Source organism: Ranitomeya variabilis, chromosome 2 (genome assembly GCF_051348905.1).
Source record: "Ranitomeya variabilis isolate aRanVar5 chromosome 2, aRanVar5.hap1, whole genome shotgun sequence".
NCBI lineage: Eukaryota > Metazoa > Chordata > Amphibia > Anura > Dendrobatidae > Ranitomeya > Ranitomeya variabilis.
Window position 1 is genome coordinate 475,548,542 of NC_135233.1, and position 18,073 is coordinate 475,566,614.

Genomic DNA, 18,073 nt, shown 5'->3' on the forward strand with positions numbered 1-18,073 from the left:
GTAAGTCTGGTAGGGACATTGTATTCCTTGCTTCAGACATGATTTGTTTGCAGGCAGGAAGAGTGGATGATGAGGGTTATACTTCTCACTGTTTATCTGCAGTGTGTGCTTCTATGCACGCTGGGGTCTGGCTGGGAACTGGGTTACTGTGTATCTGGGAAATGTCCTTTTCCACTGAGGTTCAGCACAGACCTTGAGTTACTGTCTCTGAAGGCAGGTTATTCCTTTTTACTATTCTGACTCATGGGTATGTAGAACGCAGTGGTGCCTGGATAGACCTATTCTTTTGGGCGCTTCCGTATTGACCTGTACTCACGTTCATACCGATTTATCAGATAGCTTAACTCAGCCACGTTCTCATGTAAGAAGACTCCAGGAAAAGAGGGTTGCTTTAACCGAAATTCTTGTATTATGATGAAAGTAGCAGGTAAAAAGGAATATTCAACAGAGGACATGTAGAAGATGCATACAGATATGGTGATGATGACAAAATGGAGAATAAGGGCGTGAACAAACATACATCACAGGACTACAGTGAGAGAGTTGGGACAAAATACAGGGAAAAGCAAACTTCTGCCTAGAAAGAAGGATAGAACACAAGCAATGCAAAACATTGAATGATTTCCCAAGTCGTGGGACATGACACATAATGACTTTTCAAATCCACATCTCTTCTCTGCTGACTTCCCTATTCTCTGGAATTTTGCAGCACATCTCGACACAATGCCCTTAAAATAAGAGTGTTATTAAAATGCCCTGGGAAAAAAAAATCTGTCCATATTATGGCCCTAAATAAGTCTCCTATAGTATATGGCCTCCACACTGTCTACCATGATCAGCCAACTGCCAATGCCCTCTGATACACCAAGAGGAACCTATCCTTGCAATGTGAAGAGCTGCAAAACCTACATTCATGTAAAGTGAGGCTGTACTGGGCCGCAGGCCTTTGAAGGGAGGACGTCATGACAGGGTTGAGTGGGCCTATAGGAGTTGAACATTTGAAAAGTGGTTGGACTGGGAGGGGTTAAGGAATTTGAATTGTGGAGTCAGGATAGGGCTAAAGAGGAGAGAGGAGGGAGAAGAGGTGGAGTTAAGGGGGGCACTATAAGAGTCACTAGCTATCTTAGTAGGGCAACCATTTTAGGTGCCCCAACACACAGAAAACAAGCTCCCACCCACCCTCCCTTGGTAAAGTAGGGGTTAATTATGTTAATCAAGGGAATTCGGGGTGAGGAAAGGTTTGAGGATGGGTTGAGAGATACTTTAATTGTATTTTGTTTGTAATATGGAATGCTTTGTCGCGGCAGCATGGCGTGGGGGGGAGGTCCTCGAGGTTGGTGGTGCTAGTAAATGGTGGCTCGGAGGGGGAGGGATCTCAAAGGTCCTGGACTCCCCCTTGAGTGGATTAAATGGAATGGAACGTAAGGATCACACGGAGGAGATAACTGGGATCCGTGGGTAATTTTGAAGGATATTGGCCGGGCGAGTCTCTGTGTGTTTCTGAGCTGGTGCCTAGTGGCTAGAGGCAAGATACGACCTGGGGGGGCCAAGTTTATGGATATTGACCTGAGTTTTGTTACAGTTTGGGGCTTCGAGGACCGCCCTCCCCGTGAATACTGTTAAATAAATAAACTGTTATGCTAAATGTTAATAAAGGCTGTTGTGGCCAATTTATCTAAATGAAAAAATATGGTGAATCATTATTTAGGGAGTGGGTAAGTTGGATTGATAGTCTGAGTGGGTTGGAAAGGGTTAGATAAGGCGCGAAACTCACAAGATTCACGAATACCCAATTTTCATGACCATAGACCGGATACAGGTCCGCAATGCACAGAAGGACTATAAGATTCCTAAGACATTCAAATGTTCCTCTTCCAATGTGGTGTACTTAGTGCACAAAATTATTTGTCCTACTCGGGATCTCTATGTTGGAGAAACAGGAGAGAAACTGTGGGCAAGGATGAGGTCTCATTGCCACACGATTACAGACAAAAAAAAATCAACCTATGGCCAAACATTCCTGAGGTCCAGGACGTGACATAAACAACATGAAAATTGTTATATTGAAATGCATCTTCAAATCACAAAAAACACAGATGGGTTGGTGAACAAACATTTATAACAGTCTTTGATATCATCCACACAGGACTAAATCTGTCAGGAGGATTTATGACTTACTACTGAGGAATCTGCTCCAGAGACAGTGAGGGCACCAGGTCTGGAACAATAAAAACGCTCACACCATGTATCTAAGGGTACCGTCTCACAGTGGCACTTTGGTCGCTACGACGGCACGATCTGTGACGTTCCAGCGATATTCATATGATCTCGCTGTGTCTGACACGGTACTGCGATCAGGGACCCTGCTGAGAATCGTACGTCGTAGCAGATCGTTTGAAACTTTATTTCGTCGCTGGATCACCCGCTGTCATCGCTGGATCGGTGTGTGTGACACCGATCCAGCGATGTGTTCGCTTGTGTTCGCTTGTAACCAGGGTAAACATGGGCCGCGCTTAGTAACCCGATGTTTACCCTGGTTACCATTGTAAATGTAAAAAAAAACCACTACATACTCACCTTCTGATGTCTGTCACGTCCCTCGCCGTCAGCTTCCCGCACTGACTGTGAGCGCCGGCCGTAAAGTAAAAGCAGAGCACAGCAGTGACGTCACCACTGTGCTGTGCTTTACGGCCGGCACTGGCACAGTCAGTGCGGGAAGCCGCCGGCGAGGGACGTGGCAGACACCGGAATGTAAGTATGTAGTGTTTTTGTTTTTTTTACATTTACAATGGTAACCAGGGTAAACATCGGGTTACTAAGCGCAGCCCTGCGACTTCGGCATTGTTGGTCGCTGGAGAGCTGTCTGTGTGACAGCTCTCCAGCGACCACACAACGACTTACCAACGATCACGGCCAGGTCGTATCGCTGGTCGTGATCGTTGGTAAATCGTTTAGTGTAACAGTACCCTAAGCTCATGAAGGATTCCTTCTCTGAGCTCAGATTGTTTGCTTAGTTAACTGTCCATGTATTATGTCATGCCTTTGCTCTTTTTGTGCATACATTTGTGTTTCTTCAGATACTTTATTATACCATGCCTGATGAAGAGACCCAAGAAGTCTCGGAAGCTTGCTTTGTAATATCACTTATTTTATTTTTGCTAGCCATTAAAGGTATGTCTCCACGGTACGGTTGGGCGGCGGTATCGGCGCAGCGGCGAAGCCGCTCGGCGCTAAGCCCCGCCCCCTTAATGGGACGCGATCATGCCGGATGTGTTAACTCTTCACATCCGGGATGATTGCTCTCTCCCATAGGGCCCTGTGATATGCCTTGCGGGGACGCTGCGTCCCCGCAAGGTGTACGGACATGCTGCGATCTGAAAAGACGCGCAGCATGTCCGTAGTCGCAGGGCCGCCGCGTGCGGGTTTCCACGCATAGTGGAGACAGGATTTCATCAAATCCCCTCCACTGCGCAGCGTCAAACAAGCAGCGTTTCCTGAACGTGGAAACATACCCTAAAAGGTACCATAACTACAAGATTTTTTTTTTCTCCCTCGCAGAACAATCAATCTTAAAGACTTTATGCACATTGTAGCTTTGTCATAGTTTTAGTTGCACATGGCAGCAAAACTCCAACAAAAATAGCTCTGAACAATCTTCCCTGGCCAGGCTTGGACTGGCCCACTGGAGAACAGGAGAATCCTCCGGTGGGCCACCACTCTGTTATATGAGCAGTACTTGGCACTATATACTTGAATCACATGTACAGACAAAGGCAACATCTTCTTTATTTAATGATCTACACCGTTCATTGTTATATACATTTGTGATTGAGGATAATGTCACATTTGCATGTAGCTGAAAAGTGGGGCCCTGGAGTTGGTTACTGGTGGGCCTTTGGCACATAAGTTCAACACTGTCCCTGACACAAATGTGTTCAGTACTAATAGAGAACCGTGTGCACTACTAAGGAAGGTGCCGTAGTAGGAGCCCACACCATGAAGTAATACAAAATAAACTAGGCACTCAACTTAAAGATGATTTTTTTGACTTTTAATGTAGTCAAGGCAAAAAGTTTCGTCCGTATCTGACCTTTATCAATTACAAACTATACAGGAGGGTCAGGGATTCGTGGGAATCCTGTGGATTTTAGTGAGGCACGTCTCGGTATGTGCGCACATTCAGGTCCCTTGGCTTGTTTACCATTGGGGTTGTTCCTCTTTAGACGCCCCATAATCTTGTGAAAGTGACCATACCGAGACGTGCCTCACTAAAATCCACAGGATTCCCACGAATCCCTGACCCTCCTGTATAGTTTGTAATTGATAAAGGCCAGATACGGACGAAACGTTTTGCCTTGACTACATTAAAAGTCAAAAAATTCATCTTTAAGTTAAGTGCCTAGTTTACAGATGTGTTCAGGACCTGCAGAAAATCCTTCTCTGGTAGGGTCACATAATCCTGTGGATGTCAGTCTTGTTGAAGGACCTACACAGATAAGTGACGGTATATGTACAGGTTCCCGACGTCAGATGGAAGAGCACAAAAGAGGCTCTACAGAGGAACTGAGTGTCTACTTAAGGGGTTTGGATTGGGGACTGTACTTATTTAGTGAGTTTCATAGAGGTCTATTATGTGGACTGCATTTGCTTACAGGTGTTTAGGGATTAATGGCGCCTTAGAATTTTGGGCCTCAATTTATTTAGGAATCTGGATTAATATTGGCGTCTGGTTTGTGATCTGTAATTATATATAGGCCTGGTCTTGGTCTGAATTTATTTTTAACGTATAAGCAGACAGAGGCACTACAAGAGAGTATCATATAAATATATATGATATCAGTATTCATATGCATGCATGAGGAGATTAGGTTACGTTCACCTGTTCAGTATTTGGTCAGTATTTTACCTCAGTATTTGTAAGACAAAACCAGGAGTGGAACGATCAGAGGAAAAGTATAATAGAAACCCGTCACCACTTCTATATTTATCACCCACTCCTGACCTTGGCTTACAAATACTGAGGTAAAATACTGACCTAATACTGAACGTGTGAACATGACCTTATAGATGTTGATGAACTGCATCTCATTTTTCAGCTCAGCCTTGTGATTGATGTCAAGCCTTGTTTCTCTCCCATTTTTTTCCAGGGGATCCCCTAAGCTGAAAACCTTGGAAAGCACTGGTACAGGAGCACAACCCTGCGACAAGGAGAATGATAACAGCCCTTTGTGGATACTAATTCAAACAGGTGGTGTTGATTATGGACATGATGTAGCAGTGTGGTGGTGGTCTACAATTAGGCTTTTCACTGGCGGACTCAGACAGAAGAGGGCCCCTTTTCAAGAACAATATATGGGCCCTTTGCAGCCCAATAATTCATCATAATGCAGAATTTCACAAGCCTTGGAGGTCATAGTGGCCCCTTACATTTTGGGACCCTGTACACCAATGGTAAGTTCACCACTGGGGCTTTTACCTTTTCTGTCTACTTGATCACTGTTTGCAGCTTTTCCCAGCTCGGATTGTGACGGCTGTCAATTTGTTTTCCACTACAACAGGGACTGCGATGGCATCTTTAATTATAGGGTAGATTGTAAAATTCAGCTTTTTTCCCCTTAAAAAATGCAGCAATAAAGCGCTACAAAAATGCCACTTGTGAACATACCCTCATAAAATATAGAGTAGACCCATGTAAATAAATACATGAATAAATAAAGTATAATCAAATAACTCCCCCTGCCAGATGCAGTGAACGGAACCTATGCATGTGCGATATCAAATAATCACTGGATAAAGGCAAGGAAACATTTAATTTCTATGTAGGGTATGTTCACATTGCATTTGCCCAACAGGTCAGTGACTCAATCGCAGTTTCCATCTGAAGTCCTGAAAGATGGGATTTGGGGCAAACAAGCATTAGGTTTTTCACAGTTTGGATATTTAGGTGGTGTACCTCAATAGATGAATCACCCCAGCACTGTGCACTTGTCTACACCCCTGAGCACTCTAAATCAGTCCTGCTCTCTATAATGGCCACAGCAGGGCTCTAATCAGGGATCAGTAATGCTTTGCTGGAGTCATCTGGTTCAAAGTACAATCAACAGTACAAGGCAGAAGCCAGAGCCGCACTCAACGAATGTTCTTGCCGTTATTTTGCTCCAGCCAGATACACATAGCTGCAACAGGAATGTTGTCCCTTGGGCTATGGCCTTTTTTCCCCAAACCTCGAAGATGCCATAAACCATTGACATGCTAGCTAATGGCCCTCCATATTTTATGTATGTGTTTCTGCAGATCTGTCTTACGTACTAAATTATGTCAATTTGAAAAACAATGTTTGTGGCCAAACTGGACAATTTCCAGACATGTGGTGCGTAATTCCGTTCACTTCCTCCATTTCTTTCAACTTGGAACATGGAAGTTGTTATTGATACATAGGGATGTATTAAGAGGTCCCCCCCCCATCTTCTTATCAGATCTACTTGTTGGGTTGCTATCTACCTAGGGGAGTATGTGGGGGAGCCAGGGCAAAAGCTTAGAACAAGAATGAATTCTCATCGCCACACGATAAGAGAAAAAAATGGATCTTCCTGTGGCAATACATTTTTGTCTCCCGGATCACAGCATTATGGACATGAAATTACTTGTATTAAAAGGTAACTTCAAGTCTCAGAGAGACAGAAGAGTCTGGGAATATAAGCTGATGATGACTTTTGACACTCTCAGTGCAGGAATGAATGTGTCGCATGGATTTATGTCTTTTTACATTAACTAAGGAATTTGCTTCTCAGACCATGTGGGGTCATCATAACAGAACCAGACCCCAATCAGAGGACAATTAAACATTCTTTATCCATGAACTGTCCCAATATTTATGGACAAAACTGTTTATCACTCACATAATGGTAATTCTGCTTCACGTCACATGTCTTATCTATGGCATTTATCTGTGCTGTGTTGTGCATAAATATGTGATTCTTCAGAATTTCTATTAGTCTATGCCTGATGAAGAGACCTGAGTAGTCTCGAAAGCTTGCAATTTGTTACCATCTTTTCAGATAGCCATTAAAAGGTATCAAGGTACCAAGATATATATCTTTCCTGTGTCTCCTGTTATGACCCCAATGGCAGAGGGTCTCAAAAATACATACCAAGTCTGCAAACACAAAAAACCAGCTCATAGGGCAGTGGTAACTGGGCTGACCATATATCTAATCCTAGCACCACAAATAGCAGCAGCCGGGGAACGTGCCTACGTTGGTTCTAGACGTCTCGCGCCAGCCGGAGAACTAACTAACCCTAGAAGGGAAAAGATAGACCTTTCTTGCCTCTAGAGAAAAGACCCCAAAAGTTGGATACAAGCCCCCAACAAATAATAACGGTGAGGTAAGGAGAAAAGACAAACGTAAGAATGAACTAGATATTTAGCAAAGAGAGGCCCACTGACTAATAGCAGAATATAGTAAGATGACTTATACGGTCAGCAAAAACCCTATCAAAATTTCCACGCTGGATATTCAAGAACCCCCGAACCGTCTAACGGCCCGGGGGGAGAACACCAGCCCCCTAGAGCTTCCAGCAGAATCAGGAATCACATTTAGTACAAGCTGGACAAAAAATAATAGCAATGCAAATAACCAAAAAACAAGGAAGCAAGACTTAGCTTAATTTTGCAAGATCCAGGACCAGCAGACAGGAGCAAACAGAAAGGAACTGATTACAACGATGCCAGGCACTGGACTGAGGATCCAGGAAGTTTATATAACAACACCCCTGGACTAACGACCCAGGTGGGTGCCAAACTGAGGAAAGACAATCCCAGAGTCATATCACTAGAGACCACAAGAGGGAGCCAAAAAAGTCTAATTCACAACAGTACCCCCCCTTTAAGGAGGGGTCAACGAACCCTCACCAAGACCACCAGGGCGATCAGGATGAGCAGCGTGAAAGGCACGAACTAAATCGGCCGCATGCACATCAGAGGCAACCACCCAGGAATTATCCTCCTGACCATAGCCCTTCCACTTGACCAGATACTGAAGCCTCCGCCTGGAGAGACGAGAATCCAAGATCTTCTCCACCACGTACTCCAACTCGCCCTCAACCAACACCGGAGCAGGAGGCTCAACAGAAGGAACCACAGGTACAACGTACCGCCGCAACAAAGACCTATGGAACACGTTGTGAATGGCAAACGACACCGGAAGATCCAAGCGAAAGGACACAGGATTAAGGATTTCCAATATCTTGTAAGGACCGATGAAGCGAGGCTTAAATTTAGGAGAGGAGACCTTCATAGGAACAAATCGAGAAGACAGCCACACCAAATCCTCAACACGAAGTCGGGGACCCACACCGCGGCGGCGGTTGGCAAAACGCTGAGCCTTCTCCTGTGACAACTTCAAGTTGTCCACCACATGATTCCAGATTTGCTGCAACCTATCCACCACGGAATCTACCCCAGGACAGTCAGAAGGCTCCACATGTCCCGAGGAAAAACGAGGATGGAAACCAGAGTTGCAAAAAAATGGCGAAACCAAGGTAGCGGAACTAGCCCGATTATTAAGGGCAAACTCAGCCAACGGCAAGAAGGTCACCCAATCATCCTGATCTGCAGAAACAAAACACCTCAAATAAGCCTCCAGAGTCTGATTAGTTCGCTCCGTTTGTCCATTAGTTTGAGGATGAAAGGCAGACGAAAACGACAAATCAATGCCCATCTTAGCACAAAAGGATCGCCAGAACCTGGAAACAAACTGGGATCCTCTGTCAGACACGATATTCTCAGGAATGCCGTGTAAACGAACCACATTCTGAAAGAACAAGGGAACCAGATCGGAAGAGGAAGGCAGTTTAGGCAAAGATACCAAATGGACCATCTTGGAAAAGCGATCACATACCACCCAGATGACAGACATACCTTGAGACACCGGAAGATCTGAAATGAAATCCATGGAAATGTGTGTCCAAGGCCTCTTCGGGACAGGCAAGGGCAAGAGCAAGCCGCTGGCACGAGAACAGCAAGGCTTAGCCCGAGCACAAGTCCCACAGGACTGCACAAATGACCGCACATCCCGTGACAAGGAAGGCCACCAAAAGGACCTAGCCACCAGATCTCTGGTGCCAAAAATTCCCGGATGCCCTGCCAACACCGAGGAATGAACCTCGGAAATGACTCTGCTGGTCCACTTATCAGGAACAAACAGTCTGTCAGGTGGACAAGAGTCAGGTCTACCAGCCTGAAATCTCTGCAACACACGTCGCAAATCCGGAGAAATGGCTGACAAGATTACTCCCTCTTTAAGAATACCAACTGGTTCTGCGACTCCAGGAGAGTCAGGCACAAAGCTCCTTGAAAGAGCATCAGCCTTCACATTCTTTGAACCTGGTAAATACGAGACCACAAAGTCAAAACGGGAGAAAAACAATGACCAACGGGCCTGTCTAGGATTCAGGCGTTTAGCAGACTCGAGATACATCAGATTCTTGTGATCAGTCAAGACCACCACACGATGCTTAGCACCCTCGAGCCAATGACGCCACTCCTCAAATGCCCACTTCATGGCCAGCAACTCCCGATTGCCAACATCATAATTCCGCTCAGCAGGCGAAAACTTCCTAGAGAAGAAAGCACATGGTCTCATTACAGAGCAACCAGGGCCTCTCTGCGACAAAATGGCCCCTGCCCCAATCTCAGAAGCATCCACTTCAACCTGAAAGGGAAGTGAGACATCAGGCTGGCACAAAACAGGCGCTGAAGTAAACCGGCGCTTCAACTCTTGAAAAGCTTCCACGGCTGCAGGAGCCCAGTTAGCAACATCAGAACCTTTCTTGGTCATATCCGTCAAAGGTTTAACAACGCTAGAAAAATTAGCGATAAAACGACGGTAGAAGTTAGCAAAACCCAAGAACTTCTGAAGACTCTTAACTGACGTGGGTTGAGTCCAATCATGAATAGCTCGGACCTTGACTGGGTCCATCTCCACCGCAGAAGGGGAAAAAATAAAACCCAAAAAGGGAACCTTCTGTACTCCAAAGAGACACTTTGAGCCCTTAACAAACAAAGCATTCTCACGCAAAACCTGAAACACCATCCTGACCTGCTCTACATGCGAGTCCCAATCATCAGAAAAAACCAGAATATCATCCAGATAAACAATCATAAATTTATCCAGATACTTCCGGAAAATATCATGCATAAAGGACTGAAACACTGAAGGAGCATTAGAGAGCCCGAAAGGCATCACCAAGTACTCAAAATGACCTTCGGGCGTATTAAATGCAGTTTTCCATTCATCTCCTTGCTTAATGCGCACAAGGTTGTACGCACCACGAAGATCTATCTTGGTGAACCACTTGGCACCTTTAATCCGGGCAAACAAGTCCGACAACAGAGGCAAAGGATACTGAAATTTAACAGTGATTTTATTCAGAAGCCGATAGTCAATACAAGGTCTCAAAGATCCGTCCTTCTTGGCCACAAAAAAGAATCCCGCACCAAGAGGGGAAGAGGATGGACGGATATGCCCCTTCTCCAGAGATTCCTTGATATACGAACGCATTGCGGTATGCTCAGGTACAGACAGATTAAATAATCTTCCCTTAGGAAATTTACTACCTGGAATCAGATCTATAGCGCAGTCACAGTCCCTATGAGGAGGAAGAGCACTGGAGCTGGACTCGCTGAATACATCCTGGTAATCAGACAAATACTCAGGAACTTCCGAAGGAGTAGAGGAAGCAATAGACACCGGCGGGGAGTCACCATGAATTCCCTGACAGCCTCAACTTGACACAGACATTGCCTTCCAATCCAAGACTGGATTATGGGTCTGTAACCATGGCAGACCCAAAACGACCAAATCATGCATTTTATGCAGAACAAGAAAACGAATCACCTCCCGATGTTCAGGAGTCATGCACATGGTTACCTGTGTCCAAAACTGCGGTTTATTTTCCGCCAATGGCGTAGCATCAATACCTCTAAGAGGGATAGGATTTACCAAAGGCTCAAGAACAAAACCACAGCGCTTGGCAAACGACAGATCCATAAGACTCAGGGCAGCACCTGAATCCACAAACGCCATAACAGGGTAGGAGGACAATGAGCAAATTAAAGTCACAGACAAAATAAATTTAGGTTGCAAATTACCAATGGCGACAGGACTAACAACCCTAGTTAGGCGTTTAGAGCATGCTGAGATAACATGTGTAGAATCACCACAGTAAAAACACAACCCATTCTGACGTCTATGATTTTTCCGTTCATTTCTAGTCTGAATTCTACCACATTGCATTAAATCAGGTGTTTGTTCAGACAACACCACCAGAGGATTCGTGGCTTTGCGCTCCCGCAAACGCCGGTCAATTTGAATAGCCAGCGCCATGGAATCATTCAGACCTGTAGGAATGGAGAAACCCACCATCACATTCTTAATGGCTTCAGAAAGGCCATTTCTGAAATTTGCGGCCAGAGCACACTCATTCCACTGAGTAAGCACGGACCATTTCCGAAATTTTTGGCAATACACTTCAGCTTCATCCTGCCCCTGAGAAATAGCCAACAAGGCTTTTTCTGCCTGAATTTCAAGATTGGGTTCCTCGTAAAGCAATCCGAGCGCCAGAAAAAACGCATCAACATTTGCCAATGCCGGATCTCCTGGCGCTAGCGAGAAGGCCCAATCCTGAGGGTCGCCCCGTAAGAAAGAGATAACAATTTTTACTTGCTGAGCTGAATCTCCAGATGAACGGGGTCTCAGAGATAGAAACAATTTACAATTATTCCTGAAATTCCTAAACTTAAATCGGTCTCCAGAGAACAGCTCAGGAATAGGTATTTTAGGTTCAGACATTGGACTACTGGTAACAAAATCTTGTATACCCTGCACACGAGCAGCAAGCTGATCCACACTTGTAATCAAAGTCTGGACATTCATGTCTGCAGCAAGCACAAGCCACTCAGAGGTAAAGGGGAGGAAAAAAGAGAGGAAAGGAAAAAAAAAAACTCAGACTTTCCTTTCTTGTAATCCCACTTCTGCAATGCATTAAACATTCAACCTTGGCCTGGCATACTGTTATGATCCCAATGGCAGAGGGTCTCAAAAATACATACCAAGTCTGCAAACACAAAAAACCAGCTCATAGGGCAGTGGTAACTGGGCTGACCATATATCTAATCCTAGCACCACAAATAGCAGCAGCCGGGGAACGTGCCTACGTTGGTTCTAGACGTCTCGCGCCAGCCGGAGAACTAACTAACCCTAGAAGGGAAAAGATAGACCTTTCTTGCCTCCAGAGAAAAGACCCCAAAAGTTGGATACAAGCCCCCAACAAATAATAACGGTGAGGTAAGGAGAAAAGACAAACGTAAGAATGAACTAGATATTTAGCAAAGAGAGGCCCACTGACTAATAGCAGAATATAGTAAGATGACTTATACGGTCAGCAAAAACCCTATCAAAATTTCCACGCTGGATATTCAAGAACCCCCGAACCGTCTAACGGCCCGGGGGGAGAACACCAGCCCCCTAGAGCTTCCAGCAGAATCAGGAATCACATTTAGTACAAGCTGGACAAAAAATAATAGCAATTCAAATAACCAAAAAACAAGGAAGCAAGACTTAGCTTAATTTTGCAAGATCCAGGACCAGCAGACAGGAGCAAACAGAAAGGAACTGATTACAACGATGCCAGGCACTGGACTGAGGATCCAGGAAGTTTATATAACAACACCCCTGGACTAACGACCCAGGTGGGTGCCAAACTGAGGAAAGACAATCCCAGAGTCATATCACTAGAGACCACAAGAGGGAGCCAAAAAAGTCTAATTCACAACAGTCTCCCTACGACAACTTATTGCTTTCCACAAGGAGAAAATTTACCCTTTAGACCACCTGTCAGATGCCAATCACCTAGGCAAATTAGTTCTCCTTCTTTGCACTGATGAGGGGTAAACACTCTGAAACATGTCTTCAAATGGAGTTTCTAGCTAGGTTTCTTATGCTAATTTATCTGGCATGGGTAGTTTATGACTTTGAGGATTGCTACAGCCAATAGGTTGCATAAAACATTCTGTTCTAACAAACTATTTGTATACTGCTTGACAAAATAACAGACTCTAGACTACAATAAGTCTGTCTGATGCTGATGGTATCCAATTTATAGCTTCATGACTTTTTAGAATAAATGGAAGCCACGAGTCTAGCGTGAACATAGCTTTATATTAACCCACCTAAAGGCCCCCGTCAAATATCTCACACCCTGCAAATTTTCTGCATGTGTTTGATGTGCACAAACAATGTTACTTTTGTGGTACTCCTCCCTTTCTTCTCAGACCCAGTGATTGGTAGAATAGCAGTTCGAAGAGACGATACTGCGCACTCCACATTACGAGAGCAGGGGAAAGAGGGACAGTTCCCATGAGAAGACCGACAGGGAAAAGGTTAGAAAAATTTACTAGCTCACATCCGCCCTACAGCAAAGTGCTGCCTTAGGCAATGGAACAGGTAACAACCTTAGTGATCTGTGATCATGTTGATCAAATGGTCTGTTGAGTCTAATTTCTGGAGCCATTCCAGGTCCAGCTTAGCTGTAAAGTAATCTCCATTTCCTGGTTGGCCATAAAGATCCTTGAAGGGGTTGTACAAATAAAGACCATGTATTGGTCAATACAGAAAAAAAAGCGATACTCATCTAGACTGGCACCGTTTCTTCATACTTAACGTTGTCTCCCCCACACATCTACTGACATCAATATCTTCTAGTGGTATCACATAACTGCTGCAGCCAGTCATCAGCCAATGATTGGCTGCTTATAACCATAAACTTTTCGAGTACTGACAGAGCAGAGCCCTATTCCAAGGTCTGGTATGGCGCCTCAATTCTTATTTGTACGCCCATGTTCAAAAGAAAGCTTTCTTTTAGCGGGGTACTTCTTATAGAATATTATTATGAAATCTTTCAACCTATTTACTGAGTTCTTTTTTAGAATTTCAGGACAGAAACCATTTTTTCACACAAAGGTCAATCAAGGAGATGTAAGTAGACATTTTAAAAAGCAGAGACGACCATACATTTCTGTTAGGGCACAGTCAGACGACCATATAAATTTGTCGGAGATCGGAACGCAGAGCACAAACTGGACTCTCCCAACCATGACAGCGTCACATATTTCTATACCGCTGTCATGCTTTTGTTAGGAGACCTGCGGCCAGACCGTGCATTGCGTTGTGATCTCGGTCCAATTTTTACGGACGCCTGGCTGTGCTCCTACTCATAGAGGAGTGACTATGCAGAGCTTTATTAGAGAAGACACAACACAAAAGTGGAAAGTTTTTATTTTTTCACATTTTTTTGTTGCATAGGCACAATTGTTACTCTGATATTATAATTTAGAATAAAATAAACTTTTTAGGAAAAAAATGTCTTGTAAAAACCAGATTCACTTTTTTTAAATTATGCATTAGGAAGTTCTGTCCTGTCTGTTGCCTAACAAATGGTTGTGGAGGAAGTCTGGTCACAGGCTGGAGACTCCTGATGTGACTCAATATGCAGACTGGATGGGGGAAGCCTATTCCACTTAGTCACTGGCCATAGTTAAAGAACAACAATGTGTCTCCCACTGCAATTGCTTATTAGTGAATCTATTAATCTTACGGAATGAATCATTTTTGGCCATCTCGCTTGCTAGGTAACATTGCTCGTTAACCAGAAGTTCTGGTCTTAGGTATTCCATATTTCATACGTGAAAAAGAAAATTTAAGTTTGGATTTTCACACAGTAACAGAATATATAAAAATTGGCCTGGGTACACAGGAAGTTTTGTAATGCCCGTTTTACTTCCACATACTAAACTGACCACATGTACCACAAGTATCATTAGACCTACACAGAAAGTGCTAATGAGGCATCGGAGAAATCGAAAGACTGGAAAGTTTCTATTCTGAAAGCAAAGCTGAAAATTAGGAAGTAAGATAGATTTGTCTAAGGAAATCCTCTAGTAACCTCATTTATTACTAAATTGTATTATATTGAGGCTAATTTCCAAGAGCCTAAATTGTGGTTTCAAGTAGGTATGATAATCTAATATAGGATTCCTATGGTATCAGATAAAGAGGGAGAGGAGGCATCCCCAGATGAAACGCTTCTAGTTCTAAGGCTAGGTTCACACTTAGCATTATATCGGAGTTTCTGTCAGAATCTCTGAAAAACTGGATTTCTGAATGTCGGGAAAAGAGAAACACTTTCTGGATGGAGGCCAAGCAGTGACTTAATTGGCTTCACTTAAGGGAATGGCTCCATTGGGGATATATTGGGGTTCCTGTCAGAATCCATTTTTGGGGGGATTCTGAAAGAACCCTTAATTAATGCTCAGCAGGGAGGGCTGTATAAGTGTGAACATATCCTAAACTGTTTATGTGGGAATACATTGCAGAGCCAATATGCTCACAAAATATAGGGCTTAAAGTGAATCTGTCAGAAGGATTTTACCCCCAAACTATTTATGTGCTCTTGTAGTTCTTTCAAAGAGAAGACCAGAGATACCTTTATATGGCCAAGCTGTTAACCCGTTACTGATAAATCAGCTTTTGAATTGATATGCAAATGAGGCTGAAGGACTATGGTAGATCTGATGCCTCAGTCTCTCCACCTCTATTCATTGGTCAGCACTGCCTCCTCCTGTTTGTCTAACAGCCTCTATGCTGTGTGACTTTAGGTAGAGAAGCCATCAGTCAAGCAGGAGGAAGCAATGATGGTCAGGAATAGAGCTGGAGTGACAGAGGCTTCAGATTTACCACAGTCCTTCATTTATCATTTGCATATTAAATCGAACACTGATTTCTCAGTAACGGAGGAACGGACTGGCCCTGTAAAGGTATTGCTGGACTTGTCCTTGAAAGAGATACATGTACATATAAATAGCTTTGGGGGAGAAATCATGTAGACAGATTCCCTTTAAGAATATGAATATCACACTGGCTTCTCACATGTTATAAAAATATGTCAGCCATGCAGTATCAGACATTGGGAATTTAAGAAATCCAATTTCAGCATAAAAGTGAAATATGAAAAATATTTTCTTTAATTCTATTGTACACTAAATAATTATTTTCATGTTTTTGTTTTTTCCGTCCAGGAAGTAGTCATTTAAAGTGAGACCATGCATTGTGACTAGGATAAACTGTTCCATCAGATTGTCAGACCAAGAAATCAAAAGATTCCACCATTCAAGCTGTATTTAATAAGTTTAATGTACCCTACTCATGAAAGGCAATATAGTTTCTGTATGAATCAATAGTATTTTCAGTGCATATCTCGGTGCACACCAGGTCTGCAAGCTGTCTGTCTGGGCTCTAAATGGTGTGCACGTACAGAGAAGATGACCTAAAATTGTGTAGGTAGGTCCCTCTTGTCCAGCAAAAACAGTGGTGGTCCGTCAAGACCTGGACTTTACAAGACCTTCAAAGGCGTCCTGTGGTGTGAGATTCTTTAAGGGAATGTGCAAGCAGAATATGACCTATTGTTTAAGTAATGTTTTATATTAAATATAATGTTATTATTTTTTTCATTTATTTCACTATTTTTATGAATGCAAATTATATAATTCTAGCATCATCTTTGCACTATTCAGAATACCCACTAAGCTAAACATAAGGCCGCTATGTCATTTTCTGCAGAGATTATCAATCACTATCATGACAACAGTGCTTCTTCCCCCTTCTTCCTCTCATAAGCATAAATAAGCCAGACAAGAATGCTGCATGATGATGGAATATAAAGGCCACAGCAGCCTCTTAAGTAAATAACAGTATTGTTAACAAAACAAGACCTAAATATATATACACTACCGTTCAAAAGTTTAGGGTCACTCAGACAATTTTGTGTTTTCCATGAAAACTCGTACTTTTATTAATCACATGGGCTGCCAAATGAATTGAAAATCTAGTCCAGACATTGACAAGGTTCAAAAAAAGATTTTTATTTGAAATAATAATTTTCTCCTTCAGACTTTGCTTTCGTCAAAGAATGCTGCCTTTGCAGCAATTCCAGCATTGCAGACCTTTGGTATTCTAGCAGTTAATTTACTGAGGTAATCTGGAGAAATTTCACCACATGATTTCAGAAGCCCCTCCCACAAGATGGTTTGGCTTGATGGGCACTTTTTGCACCATACGGTCCACCTGCTCCCACAACAGCTCAATGGGGTTGAGATCTGGTGACTGTGCTGGCCACTCCATTACAGATAGAATACCACCTGCCTGCTTCTTCCCTAAATAGTTATTTCATAATTTGGAGGTGTGCTTTGGGTCGTTGTGCTGTTGTAGGATGAAATTGGCTCCAATCAAGCGCTGTTCACAGGGTATGGCATGGCATTGTAAAATGGAGTGATAGCCTTCCTTATTCAATATCCCTTTTACCTTGTACAAATCTCCCACTTTACCAGCACCAAAGCAACCCCAGACCATCACATTACCTCCACCATGCTTGACAGATGGCGTCAGGCACTCTTCCAGCATCTTTTCAGTTCTGCATCTCACAAAGGTTCTTCTGTGTGATCCAAACACCTCAAACTTGGATCCGTCTGTCCATAACACTTTTTCCAATCTTCCTCTGCCCAATGTCTGTGTTGTTTTGCCCATATTAATCTTTCCTTTTATTAGCCAGTCTCAGATATGGCTTTTTCTTTGCCACTCTGCCCTGAAGGCCAGCATCCCGGAGTCACCTCTTCACTCTAGACGTTGACACTGGCGTTTTGCGTGTACTAATTAATGAAGCTGCCAGTTGAGGACCTGTGAGGCGTCGATTTCTCAAACTACAGACTCTAATGTACTGTACTTGTCTTGTTGCTCTGTTGTGCAGCGGGGCCTCCCACTTCTCTTTCTACTCTGGTTAGAGCCTGTTTGTGCTCTTCTCTGAAGGAAGTAGTGCATATCGTTGTAGGAAATCTTCAGTTTCTTGGCAATTTCTCGCATGGAATAGCCTTCATTTCTGAGAACAAGAATAGACTGTCGAGTTTCACATGAAAGTTCTTTTTTTCTGGCCATTTTGAGACTTTAAATGGAACTAACAAATG

The 18,073-nt window shown here is 43.5% G+C and overlaps 1 long non-coding RNA gene across 4 annotated transcripts in view; it reads left to right on the top strand.

Moving 5' to 3' along the window:
• The window catches only part of LOC143806839 (uncharacterized), a 71,662-nt gene extending 55,215 nt beyond the window's left edge, over window positions 1–16,447 (top strand). For 2 of the 4 annotated variants that reach the window (XR_013221568.1, XR_013221569.1), the window contains 4 exons: window positions 5,148–5,451; window positions 13,334–13,441; window positions 13,988–14,036; window positions 16,136–16,447. This is a non-coding gene — a long non-coding RNA (uncharacterized LOC143806839). The remainder of the gene's footprint in view (window positions 1–5,147; window positions 5,452–13,333; window positions 13,442–13,987; window positions 14,037–16,135) is intronic. The other 2 variants (XR_013221570.1, XR_013221571.1) reach the window with 2 other exon arrangements.
• Window positions 16,448–18,073: the final 1,626 nt, after the last annotated feature.